The 22,979-nt window shown below is 39.0% G+C and overlaps 1 protein-coding gene and 1 pseudogene across 3 annotated transcripts in view; both read left to right on the top strand.

Moving 5' to 3' along the window:
* The window catches only part of ADGRB3 (adhesion G protein-coupled receptor B3), a 918,859-nt gene that overhangs the window by 344,979 nt on the left and 550,901 nt on the right, over positions 1–22,979 (top strand). The gene's annotated exons all lie outside the window — the stretch shown is intronic.
* LOC113898054 lies at positions 18,355–20,006 on the top strand (annotated as a pseudogene).

Consider the following 22,979-nt stretch of genomic DNA (forward strand, 5'->3'; position numbering starts at 1 on the left):
TCTAATACATTAAAATAACTTTTTGTTCTTACAGTTTATTGTATCTAGGTTGCTAATGGAGTCAGCATGTGTATTAGTTATTATCATTTTTTGTCTGTTAATTGTGTATTCATATAATAGCACCACAATTATGTTCACTGGTTTGTTGCCAAACCTTAGGTTATATTGATTATGTTTACGATAAACAAAATATTGTGTTCAGAAAGTCTTTTACAATAAAATCTATTATGTCCATGTATATTTGCCTTTGTAATCTCAACTTTATTGTTTTCCTCCCTTTTTCTTACCTCCATTCTCTTCATCCTTCCACTTAACTCTGAGATATTAGGCATGTCTATTCATCTTTATAAGCCTCTCAGGAATAATATACAGAGGGTAATTGTAAGGAATAAATATGTCATATTATCATACTATGAAGCACTATGTCTAGCACACTCTATAATTCTGATTGACGTTTGTAGTTTTGTTTCAGATAGCCTCTGCATATTTATTGTTAAATTAACTACTTGTGTTATAATTTATTTTTAGTATATTTTAAAAATATTTCTACTTTATTATTTTTTATTGTAGTAAGGCTATTTATTATTTTGGATATTTTTATCACATATGCAGACATAATGAAATCTTATTAATTCTACTAGTTTTAAAATTGGTCTTTCTAGGTAAAGAATTTTGTCTGCAAATAAAGACAGTTTTTTTTTCCATTATTTTGTGGTGTATAAATGTTTTGAGTCTAGTTGTGCTGATTCTATTAATACTTCCAAACCAGTGCAAAAAAGCAGAGACATTACTTGGCCAACAAAGGTCTGTCAAGTCAAGGCTGTGGTTTTCCCTGTGGTCATGTATGGATGTGAGAGTTGGACTGTGAAGAAAGCTGAGCGCTGAAGAATTGACGCTTTTGAACTGTGGTGTTGGAGAAGACTCTTAGGCCACAAGGAGATCCAACCAGTCCATCCTAAAGGAGATTAGTCCTGCGTGTTCATTGGAAGGACTGATGTTGAAGCTGGAACTCCAACACTTTGGCCACCTGATGCGAAGAGCTGACTCATTTGAAAAGACCCTGATGCTGGGAAAGGTTGAGGGCAGGAGGAAAAGGGGACAACAGAGGATGAGATGGTTAGATGGCATCACCGACTCGATGGACATAGGTTTGGGTGAACTCTGGGAGTTGGTGATGGACAGGGAGGCCTGGCGTACTGCCTTTCATGGGGTCGCAAAGAGTCGGACATAACTGAGCGATTGAACTGAACTGAATGCAAAGTAGTCATTGTTATTATAAGCATCCTTGTTTTGTGCTTTTTACTTATGAGGGTGTCTCTAGAGTCTCATTTCTAAGTATGATGGAACAATTGACTTGATGTTTTTTTAGTTATTTTTCCTTATCTGAAGACTCTCAGTTTTGACTGAAGTAGCACAACAAAACAAAACCACACTATGTGAGAGCTGTGAGCTTTAGTTCTATTCAGGGACCTTATTGAGGACTATAGCCTGGGAGACAGCTGGTCAATAACTTAGAGGAGCTGTTCCTCCAGAGCTAAGGGGAGAGACCAGTGTCTATATGATCTTGGAGAAGAGGGCACGTGAAGCCAAGCATACATCACAGGGAAGGATTAGTGCTGGCCATGCTGCTGCTGCTGCTGCTGCTGAGTTGCTTCAGTCGTGTCTGACTCTGTGCGACCCCCATAGATGGCAGCCCACCAGGCTCCCCAGTCCCTGGGATTTTCCAGGCAAGAACACTGGAGTGGGTTGCCATTTCTTTCTCCAATGCATAAAAGTGAAGAATGAAAGTGAAAAGCGAAAGTGAAGTCACTCAGTCATGTCTGATCCTTAGCGACCCCATGGACTGCAGCCCACCAGGCTCCTCTGTCCATGGGATTTTCCAGGCAAGAGGACTGGAGTGGGGTGCCATCGCCTTCTCCGACTGCTGGCCATGAGTAACAGGTATCTCAGTTAATAGTTTCAGTGCTCCTCTAGGTATCAGAAGATGCAAGCCTAGGGCTCACCTGATTTTTTTCCTGAGAAATACATCCTAACTATCTAGGGGTCTGTTTTTTCAAAGTACAGAGAACCTCATCTGTTTTTTATCCTGAATTCCTTTCCAAGTGCACTGTGTCACTGCCTTGGTGACATTAGCCAACTGCCTTGGCTAATGACTTGATCATTGGAGAACTGGAGGGTGGGCAACAGTCTTTGTTTTATACTAGTTTTAAAATAATTTTAATTACAAGAAGTTGATGAATTTTAGGCTTTTCTAGATCTGTTTCAGTTATACGTTTTCTCAAATGTTTTCCAACATTGATGCATAATTAATTCTTCAAATGGACCCTACCCAGTTATGAGAGATTTTTCCACTCATGTACCATTAATTTCATCCTAGTGTTTTATTTAGGGTTTTAACATAAATTATTTTGCTTTACACTTTTTATTTTTAACCATATTTGTTATATGTTACTACCTTTGTTACCCTAACTTTATAAAACAAATTAGATAGTTTTAAATGTTTTGCAAGTTCTATAACATTTTGTCTATATTAGGAAATAATTTCGTTATAAAAATTTAAAAACTACCTCTTCCCATTGCATATGAAGCTGGTCCTTATTGGCATATAGTCCTTTAACAACATTTTCTGTCCTCCTTGTTTATTGGACAATTAAATATTTTTCCTGCTTCTTGAATTAACATTGCTAAATTTTTCTGAAAATTATTAATTTCAATGAAATTGTAATGTTAATATTTACAAATATCATAGTCTCCTTAATATTAAAATCAATGTTAGTTATCTCTTGCCCTTTTAATTTATTCATATTTTATTTATTCACTGCATTCATTAGAATCACAAAAAGAGATTGAGTTTCTATTATTGATCAGTATTCAATTCTAATATTTCTGTTTCTTATCAAGTTATTTTTCTTTTACCTTTTTTGGAAATTATTTGATTCTTAAAGATCACCAGTGATTATCTAATATTCAAATCCAGTAACCTTCTCAACTCCCTTTCATTAATTGAAGGCTGGGCTTCCCTGGATGAAACACCCTCTTAAGTTCTGTCTCCTTTCGCTGTTTCTCATAATCTTATTTCAGTGTTCCACTTTCCTCTTCCAAACCCCAATGTGGGCTCTCTCCAAAAGCAGCTCCTGGTCCTTCTTTGCTTTGTAGACCTCACCCAACCTTTATCACAGCAAAAAGTCAATAAACCTATATCCTCATATTGACTTCCTTAGTTCATCTGCTAGCATTTCCACTAAGAAGTTTCACTCTCACCTTAAGCTCAAAGTGAAGTCATAAAATTCTCAAAAGTATTTCCGTGTTGTGACTTCCTGATTGCTGACTGTACCATTTCCATTCCTTCTAAATCTTATCCTTAAACCCTGAGGTTATCCAGATCCTCATTCCCCTCCTTCAGCTGCAAAATCTAACACACTCTGCATTTGTGGTTGATGTGGTCTCACAGAAGTGTCTTCCACTGGTACTTCCTCCTCTTTATCTGAGAGCACCCAGCTGATAAGACAGCCCGATGATTTAAGTGAATGTCCAATCAGGAGAGGTTTCAGTCACCCCTAAATTTATTAGTGACTCTCCACAGGCCTCTTTTTCTCCTTTTGGAAAAAAAAAAATTGTCAATACTCTTACCTTGGGATGACTTTCAATTGTAAATCTGTCCTTGTGTCTGTGGGAGATATTGGAGATTTTAATTCAGTGAATGTATTCTCAACAGTGAAATCTTTGCACTGTTAATTTGCCTCTGGTACAAGTTCTCAAGAAAACCTCATAACATCTTATTACACATGCCTCTCCCCAAAAGAGCATTTAAAATTTGGAAATAATGGTGGTAAGAATTTTTTGGTGGTGGAATAGGGATAAACATAATATTTTTTCTGACATCTTTATCATAATGAACTTGAATTGCTTTTACTCAGGGGATGGATACTGTGCCCTCTGTTTTAGTTTAATACTTTAGAGAAAAAAACATAGGCTTTGAACATAGTCACACCTGATTTTGAATGACCACTCTGTATAGTGCAAGTGATACTATTACATTATCATTTGATTTCTCATCTCTACATGGGTGAGGGGGTCATAATTCTTAAATATAAAAGAGGTAACAAATTCCATCTTTCCACCAAAGGGTAGTGACATAGTAAATGCCAAAGAAATGTAGGTATCCTCATTTAAGCACCAGAGAAAGAAAACATTGACACATGTATGTGGACTCTGAAATTAATTTCATATAATCATTTTATGGTAACTGTGTTAATGTATTTATTGATATCACTTACTGGCTGGTCTTAGGGTAGGACCAAAATGCTTCTATCTACAGTTTTCCAGACAATCTGTTCCAGGAAGCCTGGAGATTGCCTTTTATGGAAGCAGTAGGAGATTTTGACCTCAAAACCTGTGGTCAAGACAGTCAACCATGAAGCTACTTTAAATCTGTAAGTCAGTAAATTCACTGAGATTCTCTGGATACCAGCAAAACGTGTGCTCCATCTTCAGAGGAGGCTGCAAGAGAAGGTGGTTTATGTTCATTCAGTGAAGTTTCCAAACCTAATTCAGCAGTGTTACAAAAGTGGCATGAGAATTGATGGAGAATTTCTACTTAATCTGAGGATTTAACTTCACTAATTTCAATGGTGTTTGCAAAAAAAAAAAAAAAAAGGGTTTATGGCTAGTAATTACTTTTTTAGCTGGTGATGTCTTTTCATTTGCAAATGTGTTTCTGGGAATGTTTGAACGTTGGCTTTTTGGAAAATGGCTTTATTTGCTGCACAAAGGTCATTCTTAAATGTCAAACATCATTTGGTAGTTGTTCATGTTTCATGTTTTTTAATGTCTGAAAGAATATTTTTTTCAGACTTGTTTTTGAGGTTAACCTAGTGTTTTGAGGTAGTGGGAAATTCTGGTTCTCTGAAACCATAGGGTATGAAAAGAACATAGAGCATTGTCACAAGTGAAAAATCAAGTTCTTGTGTGGCTCAGTCCTGACCTTTATAAGTGATTAACAGATTGCTTGTCTGGTAAAAGAGTTCAGTTCTTTCTCAGCCATTTACTAAGAAGAATTGAGTACTGTTGTGAGAATTTAATTCTTGTATTAAAATTGGAGTCAGAAAAACTTTACAGTCTGTAGAGGAACCAAAACTAAAGCCTTTCCACTCTCAGTAACTTAAAGATTGAATATATAAATTCCTCTCATTTTTTTATGTGCCTCTTCCAGAGTGAATCTAATGTGGCCTAGTACTCACACTTCTAAATTCTTCATTGAAAATATAAATGCATCTCTTTATTCATACTTAAAAAAGAAAATTTTGTTAGACACAAATTAAAATGACTAATATTGTGAAGGGTGAAAATTTTAGGAAAGGAGCAGTATGATATGTTACTTACTATTAAAATATTTCCATTATCCAAACTCATGTTAATGACACTATAAGATTACACTTTTGGGGAGGCATCTTAATATTAATTCACAAAGTGAAACTGTTAATTTGACATATTTTCCTTCCCATGGTGTATCATGGAAAATCCACAAAGCAATTGGAAGGGATCTGCAGCTGAGATTATAAAAGCTCTGAGCAAACATTAGCCTGATTATGTATTCCACCATGATTAACACCATGAAACCACATATTCCAACTTAGGAAAATAAGCCATTCAAAGTGCAAGGATATCAAATTAATTTTAAGTTAGAAAGGGTTTATATTAACTATATGGCCTTATACTTGAGAGCCTGCTGTGGTCATCGATTATATGTGACTTTTTTAATCCCAGACCCCAAACACCTTCAACTGTATAATGATGGACAAGTCAAGTAATCTCTTGATACTTCATCATTTCAATATCTAAAAGGGAACTAGAACTTAACTCATGATAGCACTTAAATAGAGTAGCTAACTTGTTGGAAAGAATTTGAACAATATGGCAGAATGATCTGATGTGGATGGACCCCAGCCCTAATGAAAACTCATAGAAATGCTGAATAAATGTGGGATAACAAACATGAGCCATCCTGAAAAAAAAAATATATATATATATATATATAGGTATCCATAAAATACAGCAGCAATAATAAAAAGACAAAAGTGAGGTATAGGGTCAGTTGGCGCTTTTGAGTGTTTTGGATCATTATAAGCTCTAGATGGTTAAGGATTTATGACTTCAATGTTGCTGCATGGAGAGGAGAGTATGCTCAGCCAGCATAGGCTCGGGGAAAAAAAAAACAACTATGTAAAGCTGGAGGCCTCACTGAATTCCCTTTTCTATCAAAGGGAGTTTAGAGAAATTTTATTCAATAGCTGCAGGAAAGAGTGAGAAAGAAGCTTGCCTTCCTCAAGAGCCTTGGTGGGAAGAAAAAAGGTACCTCCACCCCAACAAAAGAAGCAAACACTAGCACAGGCCATGCAAGTATATGATGCATGGTTTTGTGATATATCAACCTACAGCCAAGAAATTTATGGCTGTGAAGGATATTTTTACAGTGAGGATTATATGAGTTTCATGGAGGGGGAAAGTGCTGTGCAAGATGAGCCCTCAGTAGAAATAACACAGAATCATACAAAATAAAATACAGGAGAAAGCAAAAACCATGCAGGAGAATCAGCAGATGTAATGCAAGGAGCACACTCTGAATGAGAAAACACACAAGCAAAATCTTTAAATAGGCCACAAAACAGATATGTTTAAAGTGATTTTTCTAAAAGAATAGAAATAATAAAGAAGAAATACAGAGCAACATAACAGAAAATAGATTTAGAGGATGTCACCCAGAGCGCAGTAAGATTAAGATCATGATACTCAATAATAATAGCTTTCTCTCCTTTCTCTGTTTTTCCTCTCTCTCAACATTGCAACATACTTTGCAGTCACTTACAAGGCACATGATACAGTGATGGACAAGACAGAAAAGACTCCTAGTCTTATGAAGCTCACATTTTAGTGGATTGTTGGATACAGTTATTAAACAAAACAGAAACAAACACAATACAGATAATGATAAGTTCAGTGAAGAATTAAAATCAGGTCTTAGAGAATGACTGTATTTGTATTTGGTGATCAAGGAGAACCTCTTGGAAAATGGTGAGATTTTAACTAAGAATTACAAACTGGAAAAGGTCAGTTTTCATTCCAATCACAAACAAAGGCAGTGCCAAAGAATGTTCAAACATTCTACTATTCTGTATGACTCTACTGCACAATTGCACTCATCTCACACGCTAGCAAAGTGATGCTCAAAGTTTTCCAAGCCAGGCTTCAACAATGTGTGAACCATGAACTTCCAGATGTTAAGCTGGATTTGGAAAAGGTAGAGGAACCAGAGATCAGATTGCCAACATCAGTTGGATCATTGAAAAAGTGAGAGAATTTCAGAAAAACATCTACTACTGACTTACTGACTATGACAAAGCCTTTATTGTATGGATCATAACACACTGTGGAAAATTCTTCAAGAGACTGGGATATCAGACCACCTGACCTGCCTCCTGAGAAATCTGTATGCCAGTCAAGAAGCAACAATTAGAACTGGAGGTTAGAAAAAGAAGTTAGAACTGGACATGGAAAAACAGACTGGTTCCAGATCGGGAAAGGAGTATGTCAAGGCTGTATATTGTCACCCTGTTTATTTAACTTATATGCAGAATATATCATGTGAAATGCTGGGCTGGATGAAGCACAAAATGGAATCAAGATTGCTGGAAGAAATATCAATAACCTCAGATATGCACAGGACGCCACTCTTATGGCAGAAAGCGAAGAAGAACTAAAAAGCCTCTTAATGAAAATGAAAGAGGAGAGTGAAAAAGCTGACTTAAAAACTCAACATTCAAAAAATGAAGATCTTGGCATCCAGTCCTATCACTTCATGGTAAATAGATGGGGAAACTATGGTAACAGTGACAGACTTTGTTTTTTTTTTGGTCTCCAAAATCACTGCAGATGAAATTAAGCCATGAAATTAAGAGATGCTTGCTCCTTGGAAGAAAAGCTATGATGAACCTAGACAGCATATTAAAAAGCAGAGACATTACTTTGCTGACAAAGGTCCATCTAGTCAAAGCTATGGTTTTCCAGTAGTCATGTATGGATGATGAGAATTGGACTATAAAGAAAACTGAGTGCCAAATAATTGACGCTTTTGAAGTGTGGTGTTAGAGAAGACTCTTGAGAGTCCCTTGGACTGCAAGGAGATCCAACCAGTCCATTCTAAAGGAAATCAGTCCTGAATATTCATTGGAAGGACTGATGCTAAAGCTGAAACTCCAAAACTTTGGCCACCTGATGTGAAGAACTGACTCACTGAAAAAGATCCTGATGCTGGAAAAGGTTGAAGGCAGGAGGAGAAGAGGGTGACAGAGGATGAGATGGTTGAGTGGCATCATCGACTCCATGGACATGAGTTTGAACAAGCTCTCGGAGTTTGTGATGGACAGGGAAGCCTGGCATGCTGCAGTCCATGGGTTTGCAAAGAGTTGGACACGACTGAGTGACTGAACTGAACTGAAGAATGACAAGAATGAAACAACCATGAAAAGATCAGAAAAGTTTCCCAATTAAAGAAATCAGTATATGTTTTAGGCAATAAAAGGTCAATATGGCTGGAACATGGTTAATCATAGGGAGAAGAATGTGAGAAGGTTTTTTGAGATGTAGGCTGGGCAGATTACACAGGCCTATTAGTAAGACCCAGAGTAAGGAGTTTAGATATTATTCTAAGAGTTGGAAAGATATGAAATGAATTTAGAGAGGAGGTTTACATTATCTGTTTTACCTTTTAAAAGGTCTGCCTTTCTGCCATGAGGAGACTGCATGGTGAGCAGAAGTGGCGGTGGAGAAGAGGCAGTTAGACAGTCATTGCAATGGTCCCAGTGCGAGAAGCTAGTCGGATGTGTACCTGTGTGGTGATGGTGGCGCTCAAGAGACCTTGACAAGTTTGGAACATGGTTTGGATGGACACAGGACAGTTGAAAAATCGACAGAATACATGACGTTTCACATGTTTCAATGCCATTCTCCCAAATCTTCCTACCCTCTCCCTCTCCCACAGAGTCCATAAGACTGTTCTATACATCAGTGTCTCTTTTGCTGTCTCGTATACAGGGTTATCGTTACCATCTTTCTAAATTCCATATATATGCGTTAGTATACTGTATTGGTATTTTTCCTTCTGGCTTACTTCACTCTGTATAATAGGCTCTAGTTTCATCCACCTCATTAGAACTGATTCAAATGTATTCTTTTTAATGGCTGAGTAATACTCCATTGTGTATATGTACCACAGCTTTCTTATCCATTCATCTGCTGATGGGCATCTTGTTGCGGAATGGGGAGAATCATAGATTCTAGGAATCAGAGATACATTCCTGTAGAGAACTGACTAGTCACACCACTAGTTAAGCTCCTCTGCTAGTCAACACTTTGGTACTTCATGTGGACACTCACTCCTTTTTATGGACTCTGAGTTGTCAGAAAATTCTTCCTATGGATTTGACCCTTTCCCCTGTATTCTTTCTTATTTGTTCACTTATTTTTAATCCTTCTGCACATGGATTTACAAATATTCAAAGAAAATCACTGTTTCTTCCTGAATTTTTTCCCAAGTTAAGTATACACAGTTTTTTTTTTAATTATTATAAGAATCTATTTTTATCACATTTGGAGCCCTATAGTTCTATAGTGAAGTTAGATGGTTTCTCTTCTCTAAAGCACCTTATCCATTAGGCACTCAAAATTTATTTCCAAAATGAGACTATAATTTTTGAGAAAATTCTCACTGTTTTTTGACACTCTGAGCACTATTCTTTCCACATATTATACTTTACCAGTATTTCCCTTTTAAAAACACTAATGGCCACATCTGAATATAAAGTGGACCAAAAGTTCTGAATTCTATACTTTAAAAAATGCAACAAAAGTTTAAATTGAGATTTGGCACAGCTATTTTACAATGTTGACTCATCAGACTTTAGTCATCAAAAACCCCAGTATATTCACTTTAAAATAACTTGTTACGCCAGGTGTATGCCAGCCTAGAAGACATATCCTGATATAGACTTCTGGCAAAGGAATAATAACTTATATAATACATAGATTTGAAGAGATATTATAACTAATTGGAAAACATTTAAAAACTTAAAGCTACAGCACTAAGATGACATTGTTTTTCCTTCTGAGAAGCAAAATTTTAATTACATCTCCCACTTAAGTCTTGTTGGAGCAGTTTGCAATAATTAGCTAATCAGAACTATTGTGCTCTGTGAAGGTTGGGGTCAGGGAAGAAGAAAAAGCCCAAAACCAAAATCAGAAAGAATTTAGCACATAAGAGATGCCATCCTTAATTCCCTTTGCCAATCCTTGGCCACTTGGCCACTTAGCCACCAGTTCAGTAGAACCCAGCAATGACTAGTAAACAACTTTAGATTCCCTTCTATATCAGGGTGGTGTTTGCATTTGGTACAGAAAGTACAAAATCAGCTGAGAGACTGTGTATAATGGATATTATAGCATGAGCCATATATAAGAGCCCAATATAAGAATGTCAGGTTGTAATCCTAAAGTTACCATCAATATGTTTCCAAATTCTCCATCCTTTCAAATGCTAGCTTCAGTGTAATTTTTAAGCAAACACGTGGCTTGATCTTCTGCCTAATTTGCAGCTATAAATTTATTATACTCTCGATATCCCGAGGGATGTTTTGAGGGAGGGGTTATGTGTGTTCCTGCCTGTTCAATCTTAGATGTATTTAGGCCATTGCTTTGTATTTTGTAGGTGGGGCTGTTCTTTATTCTGCCCCTTGCCAACCTCAGTGTGAAATCAATCTTTAATTTCTGTAACACCTCTTTTTAAATATTACAAATATAAGGTATATGCTTTTAATAAAAGTTAGTTGTAGTGTAGAAGGATTTTATTTCACAGTATATACCTTTATACTTAAATATCACTGTTATTAAAATTGCTTCTGATATTATTTCCATGTGGAATCTCACAGTTTCCTCCTGCGGTCTCAGTTTTCAAGCATTTTCTGGATGGTTCTCCCCTTACTCCTTAATCCTCTTTTTAACCTCACCTCCTTCCTCTGTTTTACTCAGGAAGCCTCACCTTGTCTCCCTGGGAGCCTCAGTAAAGTTCAAATTATTACTTGTTAATATGCAAACTAATCTCTCTCTTTTATCACTGTCAGTTTTCCAGATTTCACCTTAGGGCTTATCTTTACGTAATCAAACTGGTTCATCAAGAAATTTTTGATAACTCTAAGAAAATTTTCTGCATTATTTCTAGTCAACTTTTATTTTATTTTGCTCTTTATTTATTCATGAATGATTTATCCTGAGCACCATACGTTTATTTAAAAATAAATTTGGAATGCATGTCTAGGACCAGCTCTCACCAAGGTGGTAATAAGCTTGTTTTCATATATCCTAACTGTATCACTATAACTAGGAGGCACTATAGTGTGGGTGGCCTCAAGATGTAGATCAGCCTACAGGAGTGGGAGACTGATGGTTGTTTTTCCAAAAGTGATACCAGAGTCTGTAGGAATGGGTGGAATTTCTCAAGGAGAGAATGTTGAGGGGAAGACTTAGCTTTAGAGGATGAAGATTCACTAAGGCAGTGAAGGAAACAAAGCAGTCAGGAGGAGGAATAAAATCAAATTGTCAGCTTTGCAAACCAAGGGGGATGAACATTTTAGGAAAAGTTGTGGGATGGGGCAGAGTGGGAGGGTGTCAAATGCTGGAGGAATCAAGATGAATGTGACAGTTTCTGAGGCAATTGCCTTTCCAGAAAGCGGTTTCATTCAGGGAAGGAGGCTTGAAGTCAGATTGCCTGACATTATTGGACGAGGGGAGAGTGGAGAATCAGAGGACACTCTTTTGAAAGGTTTATGTAAGTAGGAGAGAGAATTCTTCAGAGAATGACATGGAAAGTAATATGGTTTGCACTTAACTTTAATAGTCAGAAGTCAGGATTCAGTTTTCTCAGAGGATGCTCTTAAGGGATACAGAGAGGCTGGAATGCAAGCAAAGGGCAGCTTGCAGCACCTTCAAACCTCCACACCAGATATGGACAGAAACCAAGAAAAGGGGAAGTTGGCTTAAGAGAGAATTGCTGAGTATGCTCAGTTAAAGGGCTGGTCCTTGTATGGAAAGGGAACAGAGTTCCAAGTAAGCTGAGTGAGAAAGACCCATATCTAGACATGCACTGGTAAAATTTCAGAACTCCAATGATAAAAGGAAAAATCTCCAAAGAAACTTCCAGAAAGAAAAGCAGATTCTCTTGTATGTGTTACTGTCTTAGTCGTGTCCAACTCTTTGCGACCCCGTGGACTGTAGCCCACCAGGCTCCTCTGTCCATGGAATTCTCCAGGCGAGAGTACTAGAGTGGGGTGCCATTTTACCAGTAGACATCTCACAGGCGACAATGGATACCCGCATTCTGTGTACAAGTTATCGTCAGTGTTCACTGAGGAAAAGCGATACTCAACCTCGGGAATTCCTGGTGCTCCAGTGGTTAGGATTTGGTGCTTTTCACTTCCAGGGTCCGGGTTCAATCCCTGCCTCAGGAACTAAGATAAAAATCCTTGACCTTAAGTTTCTAGGTCTAGTAAAACCAGCATTCAAATGTGACAGCCAGATGGGTCAATGTTAGACCATTCTCTGTTAAAAGAGGTACTTGAACAGAATTAAGCAAATCTAAGAAAGGAAATCAACACAGAAACTGATACTGAGAGTTAGATTAAGTTGAGACTAATGAGAGTTAGATTAAGTTGAGACTAATAGTCAAGTCTAATTATTGAAGAATGATGTACAATAATTTGAAAATGAATATGGAAAATAATGATACATGAGTATCAAGACAGAGGAGCATGGATGACACATTAAAATTCTTGTCTTGGTTTGGGAAAGAGTACAAACACTAATTAACTATAGATATTGATAGATTTAAAGCTTTATTTAAGTACATGTGATAAAATTGGTGAACACCAATAATTTAAGGATATCTAAATAAAAACTATTACAGTGAAAATTGCTATCAATCCAAAAGAATTAAATAGGGGGAAAATGAAAAAACAAGAAAATTTGCTAAGTAAAAAATTTAAGATATAAGAAATAAGTCCAGTATTATGATAAATATGATAAATTAAGATGATTTTATTTCCTACTAAAAGGAAGAGGATCAATGTGATTTTTAAAATACAGCTATACATGTTTTATGTAAGATATATGCTTAAAGCAAAATGATACTGAAGAGTAGAAAACATATGGAAAAAGATGTAGCAGACAAAGGTGTTAACAAAGCAGCAGTAACAGTATTAATATCAAGCAAAATTGGACAAGGAGAAGCACTACTCAGGTTGAAGAGAGATGTATGTTGAGAGATAGTAGACCAAAAAAAATCTAACATTTTCCCTCCCTGAACTATGAGTTGTGAAGTATTTTGGGGAGGGGAGGTGACATCAAAACTGTGTCTATGGCTCCTTCCTCTGAGAGCAAACCTTTGATGGCTGCATAAATGTAAATGTATGACCCCGTGAAAATAGAGAGGCATGCTATAATGAAGCTATATTTATGTCTTCTTGGGTAGTTTACAAAAATAAAAGCATTTAAGAGGTATAATATAACAATAGTGAATGGAATGAGGAAACAAGCATTTTCGCATAGTGCACATAAAGACTAGATCCATGTATAACAAAATCAATTAAAATTGAAAGGAAAGAAAGCTCTGGGATAATAGAAGAGAAGCCAAGGAGACCACAGCATGATTTTGGACATGGTAACCTGGCTTTTGTGTCGAGTTTTCATCTCAGTGATCTCTTAATCATCCTCCATCAAATGATACGGATGAAATATTACTTAAATTCCCTTTATCTGCAGCAGTTTATGAATGAAACAATGATTTTAAAAGTTATGAATCTGACTAATGTATTTTTGACCACTTATAATAAAGCTGTCCAAGGACTGGCTAATAAATTTAATATTTATGTAAGACTTATAAGCCTTGTATCTCATACTAGGAATAACTATAAAATTTTCTCTCACAAAAACAAATTCTTGTCTGTTAAGTTCATGTCTGTGTATCACCAGTGTCTAGAGTCCTGACTGGATTATAATAAGTGCAAATTTAATGTTTATTAAATGAATGGAATGTATTAGTGCTCAGAAGCCTTTGAAAACATATTGTCTTCTAAAGAAAAAAAAAAAAAATCCCTCTCCAATGAGGATGCTGGCTACAGCTTTCCAAACTGCATAATCTGAAGCCTCACATGCAAAGTAAACCTTGCTTTAGTGCTCAGACATTCATCCAGGGAGAAAGGAGAAGCCCCAACAAGACTGTGGGAGGGGTGAAATCAGGTATCCAGTCAAACCCCATACACACCAGAGACACTTGGAGGGCTCAACAAAACCTTGTATGCACCAGGACCCAGGGACCCCCTAAGAGACTGAGCCAGACCTGCCTTTGAGTGTCTCCTGTGGAGGCACAGGTCAGCAGTGGCCTGCCACAGGGACAGGGGCTCTGGCTGCAGCAGACCTGGGAGGTGTGGCGTGTGGCCTAAGTCCTCCTGGAGGAGGTTGCCATTAGCCCCACTTTAGAGTGACCAAGCAGATGACCCACAAACTGAAGAACAATTGTACCAGAGAAGTTCTCACACTGTTGTGAAAGTTCTAGGGCCCACAACAGATTTCCCAACCTGGGGATCTGGCAAAGGGACTGAGAACCCCCAGGGAATTTGACTTTGAAGGCCAATGGGATTTGATTACAGAAGTCCTACAGGACTGCTGCTGCTGCTGCTAAGTCGAGTCCGACTCTGTGCGACCCCATAGACAGCAACCCAACAGGCTCCTCCATCCGTGGGATTCTCCAGGCAAGAGTACTGGAGTGGGATGCCATTGCCTTCTCCACGTGCAGGACTGGGGAAGCAGAATCTTGGAGAGCACAAACAAAACCTTGTGTGCACCAGGACCCAGGAGAAAGGAGCAGTGACCCCACAAGAGACTGAGCCAGACTTGCCTGTGAGCATCCAGGAGTCTGTGGCAGAGGTGTGGGTCAACAGTGGGATACTGTGGGGTCAGGGGTACTTAATACAACAGTCCTGGTCTAAGTCCTTTCGAAGGAGCTGCCATTACCACCATTACCTCTACCATAGTTTGGCCTGAGGCCAAACTACAAGAAGGGAACACAGCCCCACCCATCAACAGAAAATTGGATTAAAGATTTATTGAGCATGGCCCTGCTCATCAGAGCAAGACCCAGATTCCCCCACAGCCAGTACCTCCTATCAGGAAGCTTCCACAAGTCTCTTATACTTATCCATCAAAGGGCAGATGAATGGAAACCGCAGTTACAGAAAATTAACCAAACTGATCACTTGGATCACAGCCTTGTCTAACTCAATGAAACCATGAGCCTCACTGTATAAGGCCACCCAAGATGGATGGGTCATGGTGGAGAGTTCTGACAAAATGTGGTCCACTGGAGAAGGGAATGGCAAACCATTTAAGTATTCTTTCTTTAAGAACACTGTGGACAGTATGAAAAGGCAAAAAGTTATCAAATGGAAAGATGAACTCCCCAGGACAGTAGGTGCCCAATATGCTACTGGAGAAGAGTGGAGAAATAGCTCCAGAAAGAAGGAAGGGGCTGAGTCAAAGCAAGAACAGAGCCCAGTTGTGGATGTGACTGAAGATGGAAGTAAAGTCTGATGCTGTAAAGAACAATATTGCGGAGGAACCTGGAATGTTAGGTCCATGAGTCAAGGTAAGTTGGAGGTGGTCGAACAGGAGATGGCAAGAGTGAACATTGACACTTTAGGTATCAGTGAACTAAAATGGAGTGGAATGGGTGAGTTTAATTCAGATGACCATTATATCTACCTCTGTGGGCAAGAAGCCTTTAGAAGAAAAGGAGTAGCCATCATAGTCAGCAAAAGAGTCTGAAATGCAATACTTCGGTGCAATCTCCAAAACGACAGAATGATCTCTGTTTGATTCCAAGGCAGACCATTCAGTATCACAGTAATCCAAGTCTATGCCCCAACTACTAATGCCGAAGAAACTGAAGTTGAAAGGTTCTATGAAGAACTAGAAGACCTTCTAGAACTAACACCAAAAAAGATGTCCTGTTCATCCTAGGGCACTGGAGTACAAAAGTAGGAAGTCAAGAGATACCTGGAGAAACTAGCAAGTTTGACCTTGGAGTACAGAATGAATCAGGGCAAAGGGTAACAGAGTTTTGCCAAGAGAACACACTGCACATAGCAAACACCTCTTCCAACAACACAAGAGATGACTCTACACATGGACATCATCAGATGGTCAATACCAAAATCAGGTTGATTATATCATTTGCAGCCAAAGATGGAGAAGCTGTACAGTCAGAAAAAACAAGACTGGAAGCTGACTTGGCTCAGATCATGAACTGCTTATTGCAAAATTCAGACTTAAATGAAGAAATTAGGGAAAACCACTGGACCAATTCAGGTATGACCTAAACCAAATCCCTTAATGATTATACAGTGGAAGTGAGAAATAGATTCAAGGGATTAGATCTGATAGACAGAGTGTGCCTAAAGAACTATGGACAGAGGTTTGTGGCATTGTACAGGAGGCAGTGATCAAGACCATCCATAAGAAAAAGAAAGGCAAAAAAGAAAAATGGTTGTCTGAGGAGGCCTACAAATAGCTGTGAAAAGAAAAGAAGTGAAAGGCAAAGGACAAAAGGAACTATATACCCATTTGAATGCAGAGTTCCAAAAAATAGCAAGGAGAGAGAAGAGAGCCTTCCTCAGTGATCAATGCAAAGAAATAGAGGAAAACAATAGAATGGGAAAGACTAGAGATCACTTCAAGAAAATGAGAGATACCAAGGGAACATTTCATGTAAAGATGAGCACAAAAAAGTACAGAAATGGTATGGCGCTAACAGAAGCAGAAGATATTAAGAAGAGGTGCTAAGAATACACAGAAGAACTATAGAAAAAAGATCTTCACGACCCAGATAATCATGATGGTGTGATCACTCACCTAGAGCCAGACTTCTTTGCAAAGTCAAGTGGGCCTTAGGAAGCATCACTACGAACAAAGCTAGTGGACGTGATGGAATTCCAGTGGAGCTATTCCAAATCCTGAAAGATGATGCTGTGAAAGTGCTGCACTCAATATGCCAGCAAATTTGGAAAACTCAACAGTGGTCACGGGACTGGAAAAGGTCAGTTTTCATTCCAATCACAAAGAAAGGCAATGCCAAAGAACGCTCAAACTACTGCACAATTGCACTCATCTCACAAAGTAGCAAAGTAATGCTCAAAATTCTCCAAGCCAGGCTTCAACAATACATGAACCATGAACTTCCAGATGTTCAAGCTGGTTTTAGAAAAGGCAGAGGAACCAGAGACCAACAACCAGAGACCAGGAACCAAATTGCCAACATCTGCTGGATCATCGAAAAAGCAAGAGAGTTCCAAAGAAACATCTATTTCTGCTTTGTTGACTATGCCAAAGCCTTTGACTCTGTGGATCACAATAAATTGTGGAAAATTCTGAAAGAGATGGGAATACCAGACCATCTGATCTGCCTCTTGAGAAAACTGTATGCAGATCAAGAAGCAGCTGTTAGAACTGGACATGAAACAAAAGACTGGTTCCAAATAAGGAAAGGAGTACATCAAGGCTATATATTGTCACCCTGCTTATTTAACTTATATACAGGGTACATCATGAGAAATGCTGGACTGGAAGAAGCACAAGCTGGAATCAAGATTGCTGGGAGAAATATCAATAACCTCAGATATGCAGATGACACCACCCTTATGGCATAAAGTGAAGAAGAACTAAACAGCCTCTTGATAAAAGTGAAAGGGGCAGGTGAAAAAGTTGGCTTAAAACTCAACATTCAGAAAACTAAGATCATGGCATCCAGTCCCATCCCCTCATGGCAAATAGATGAGAAACAATGGAAACAGTGACAGACTTTATTTTCTTGGGCTCCAAAATCACTGCAGATGGTGATTGCAGCCATGAAATTAAAAGATGCTTGCTTCTTGGAAGAAAATCTATGACCAACCTAGACAGCATATTAAAAAGCAGAGATACTACTTTGCCAACAGTGGTCTGTCTAGTCAAGGCTATGGTTTTTCCAGTAGTCATGTATGGATGTGAGAGTTGGACCATAAAGAAAGCTGAGTGCCAAAGAATTGATGCTTTTGAACTGTGGTATTGGAGAAGACTCTTGAGAGTCCCTTGGACTGCAAGGAGATCCAACCAGTCCATCCTAAAGGAAATCAGTCCTGAATCTTCACTGGAAGAACTGATGCTGAAGCTGAAGCTTCAATACTTTGGTCACCTTATGCAAAGAATTGACTAATTAGAAAAGTCCTGCTTTTTCGCAATGGGTTTGCCACCAGGACACAGGTGTCGTGAAAACCACCATTAAACCTAAGCCAAAATGGGAAAGGAGAAGACCCACATCAACATCGTTGTCATTGGGCACATAGATTCAGGGAGGTCTACCACGACTGGCCATCTGATCTACAAATGTGGCGGGATCGACAAGAGAACAATTGAGAAGTTCGAGAAGGAGGCTGCTGAGCTGGGAAAGGGCTCCTTCAAATATGCCTGGGTCTTGGGCAAACTTCAAGCTGAATGTGAGCGTGGTATCACCATTGATATCTCCTGGTGGAAATTTGAGACCAGCAAGTACTATGTTACCATCATTGATGCCCCAGGACACAGAGACTTCATCAAAAACATGATTACAGGCACATCCCAGGCTGACTGTGCTGTCCTGATTGTTGCTGCTGGTGTTGGTAAATTTGAAGCCGGCATCTCCAAGAACGGGCAGACCCGTGAGCATGCCCTTCTGGCTTCCACCCTGGGTGTGAAACAACTATTGATGGCGTTAACAAAATGGATTCCACTGAGCCACCCTATAGCCAGAAGAGATATGAGGAAATTGTTAAGGAAGTCAGCACCTACATTAAGAAAATTGGCTACAACCCCAACACAGTAGCATTTGTGCCAATTTCTGGCTGGAATGGTGACAACATGCTGGAGCCAAGTGCTAACATGCCATGGTTCAAGGGATGGAAAGTCCCCGTAAGGACGGCAATGCCAGTGGAACCCCCCTGCTTGAAGCTCTGGATTGCATCCTGCCACCAACTCGCCCAACTGACAAACCCTTGCGTTTGCCTCTCCAGGATGTCTATAAAATTGGTGGTATTGGTACTGTCCCTGTGGGTCGTGTGGAGACTGGTGTTCTCAAACCTGGCATGGTGGTCATCTTTGCTCCCGTCAATGTAACAACTGAAGTGAAGTCTGTAGAAATGCACCATGAAGCATTGAGTGAAGCCCTTCCTGGGGACAAGGTGGGCTTTAATGTCGAGAACGTGTCTATGGAAGATGTCCACCATGGCAGTGTGGCTGGTGACAGCAAAAATGACCCACCTATGGAAGCTGCTGGCTTCACAGCTCAGGTGATTATTTTGAACCATCCAGGCCAAATCAGTGCTGGATATGCACCTGTGCTGGATTGTCACACAGCTCACATTGCTTGCAAATTTGCTGAGCTGAAGGAGAAGATTGATCGTCGTTTTGGGAAAAAGCTGGAAGATGGCCCTGATTTCTTGAAATCTGGTGATACTGCCATCGTTGATATGGTTCCTGGCAAGCTCGTGTGTGTCGAGAGCTTCTCTGATTATCCTCCCCTGGGCCGTTTTGCTGTGCATGACATGAGACAGACAGTCGCTGTGGGTGTCATCAAAGCAGTGGACAAGAAGGCAGCTGAAGCTGGCAAGGTCACCAAGTCTGCCCAGAAAGCTCAGAAGGCTAAATGAGTATTATCCCCAATACCTGCCACCCCAGTCTTAATCAGTGGTGGAAGAACGGTCTCAGAACTGTTTGTCTCAATTGGCCATTTAAGTTTAAGAGTAAAAGACTGATTAATGATAACAATGCATCGTAAAACCTTCAGAAGGAAAGGAGAATGTTTTTGTGGACCATATGTTTTGTGTGTGGCAGTTTAAGTTATTTTTAAAATCAGTACTTTTTAATGAAAACAACTTGACCAAAAACCTGTCACAGAATTTGAGACCCATTAAAAAAGTTTAATGAGAAAAAAAAAAGAAAAGTCCCTGACGTTGGGAAAGATTGAATTCAGGAGAAGGGGACAACAGAGGATGAGATGGTTGAATGGCTTTACCGACTTGATTTACATGAATTTCAGCAAACTCTGGGAGATGGTGAGGAAGAGAGAAGCCTGGTGTCCTGGAGTCCATGGGGTTGCAAATAGTCAGATAAGACTGAGCCATTGAACCTCATTCACCCAGGGACCTGTTCTGTTACAGTCCAGGATTTTTGACTTCCTTAAAGGAATTTGTTAGAGGCCAGACAAGAAATTCAGGCAAACTTTATGGGGGCCCCTGCTGAGTCAGAGGGTTGGGAAAAGAAACAACAGTTTCCCTGCTTGCTCAGAAGGCGGGTCGGGGAGTCAGCTTTTTCCTTATATGGGGTGAGGGAAGGGGTGTGTAGAGGAGTCCACCCACAGAGGGGCTTAGGTGCTTTGCCCACCCCTTAGGTGCTGCTGAGTGCAGGGGCATATATGGTACCCTGTTTTTGCTTCTGATACCTGGTTTTTGCTCCAGTCTCTTCAAAAGTGGCAGTTGGGTTTTTCCACCTCTTTGTATCTTTGGGGTCCAGAATTTGCCTTAAATGTGCATGCACACAGTTACTTTTAGTCCCATACAGTTTCTTTGTGTTTTGTTACCCAAGAGAGGTGCATCCAGGTGTAGCATTGCAGCAAAGCATTCCAGGCCCCAGGCTTGTCTCCATTCCACACTGAGTGACTTGAGCAAAGGTATAGAAGCAGCTACAGCTCCATGTTTTCCTTAGACTCTGGGGCCTGTTTTTTCTGAGCACCCCAGGCAAACTTGGCACAGCCTCTAGGCCTCTGGGTCTGCTGAGAGATGGCCCACAGGTCCATTTGCCAACTTTTGACCTGAGAAAATGATGCAGTTTTAGTGCTTCAGAAGACCTCAGAAACCTGTTCTAGAATCCCCTTTTGCAAGAGGAGGAAGCAGGTTAAGAAAAGCTCAGGTGTGATGCTTAACAGAAGCTGCTTCTGCTGGTTGACCATTCACTTGTCCACTGCGACATTAAGTTGCAGCTTCCACCTGAGTTTCAGTGGTCTTCCTTCTCTGGAAGTATATGAAGCACTTCTTTGATGCTGCAAATTGTTTTTAGTTCTCTTTTTGAATGCCTCTTGGGCTTCAATACTGATAAGGACAACCTATGGAAACAAGTTTGAATATATGTTAATTGATTATAAGGATAGTTTTTATCCTAGAAAAATTCTGAAAATATCATTCACATGTGTTCACATATCCCTTAAAAATAAGCTGTGTTAAGGGATTAGTAAAGATAGTATTATATTATTTTTAGAAATAATTATAAACACTCTATGTACATCTTAATCATTTTCATTAAATAAGTCAGTTTTATTATTTCGGTAACTATGTATACAATAATGCTTTAAACTAAAATGTAATAAAATGTAGAACTATAGCAGTAGATAAATGGTAAAACGTGAATAGAACTATTTACTTAAAAAATAGATTATGTAGGAACAAAATAGGTCAAAAAGTGTAAATGTCAGAGGAAATGCTCTTTTCTTACTTCCAGATACAACCTTGAGATCATGTGAATCAAGTGAATGTAATTAAGTGCAATAAAGATGTTTCTGAATTATCAGTGCTTATGAAAAAAAAAAAAAAACAGTCATTTCATGGAATACCCACTATGTATATATATTGAACTGTTTTGGTCAAACAACCACTTACCTAATCTTTTAACTTTCAGTTGTAATGTTGAATGCACTAATTCTTTTCATGGAGTATCTTATTAAATTATTTCTTTCAGTAAATATGCATAGGGTGATATTTCTTTCAGTTAAACTATTCTGTGCTCTACTGTTAGAGTGGGCTTCCCTGGTAGCTCAGCAGTAAAGAACCCTCCCACAGTGCAGGAGACGCAGGAGACTCGGTGGTTGGATACCTCAGTTGGGAAGATCCCCTGGGGGAGGGAATGACAACCTACTCCAATAATCTTCCCTGGAGAATCCTGTGGACAGACGAGCCTGGCAGGCTGTAGTCCATAGGGTGGCAAAGAGTCGGACACGACTGAAGCGACTGATCACACATGCACGTATATTGTCATAGTAAATGAGATTGAACTTCAGCAAGTTGATAAGTCCCAAATGGATATGAGCTTTAATTAAAAAATCATAAAAGGGAGGAGGGAGGAAGGTTCAGGATGGGGAACACATGTATACCTGTGGCAGATTCATTTTGATATATGGCAAAACCAATACAATATTGTAAAGTTAAATAAAATAAAATTTAAAAAAAAGAAAAACCATAAAAAAATCTTAAAGGTTCTTAAACATTTTAAACAAATACATAATATATAGATTATATAATATGTATAATATATAAGTATGTACATAAAGGTAGCATCTATCAAAAATATTATACTAAAATGTGTGACTTTTATAAACATAAACTTTTCTATAAAACACTTTTCCTGTAAGCTTTTGGAGCATTGAAATGCACTCTAATTGCCGATGATTTGGACCCCAAAGATGTACTCAGCCTGCAGTAAGCTGGGGCTGGCCAGCGTTCTGTGTGTCCTTCTGGTTCTTATCTAATGGGGGTACCCCATCTATCTGCTCCTCTACCCTTAGGAGCTGCCAGAAACCTGTCCGTCGAACCTGACCCTCTGCCCAATCACAGATGGTTGTATGTGGACAATTGCAGCCACTCTTCATAGTTTATGCTGCCTCTAATTCTTTTTCCCTACAGTCTGCTCTCCATTCTTCAGTTACCATAATCTACCTAAATGCAAATCAAACCATGATTTCTCACTCATTGCCTCTAAAATCCTACAAGAGTTTCTCGTTTTATTAGATAGAGATACTTTCCAGGGTTCTTCATAAGGCCCGA

The sequence above is a fragment of the Bos indicus x Bos taurus genome, chromosome 9 (assembly GCF_003369695.1).
Source record: "Bos indicus x Bos taurus breed Angus x Brahman F1 hybrid chromosome 9, Bos_hybrid_MaternalHap_v2.0, whole genome shotgun sequence".
NCBI lineage: Eukaryota > Metazoa > Chordata > Mammalia > Artiodactyla > Bovidae > Bos > Bos indicus x Bos taurus.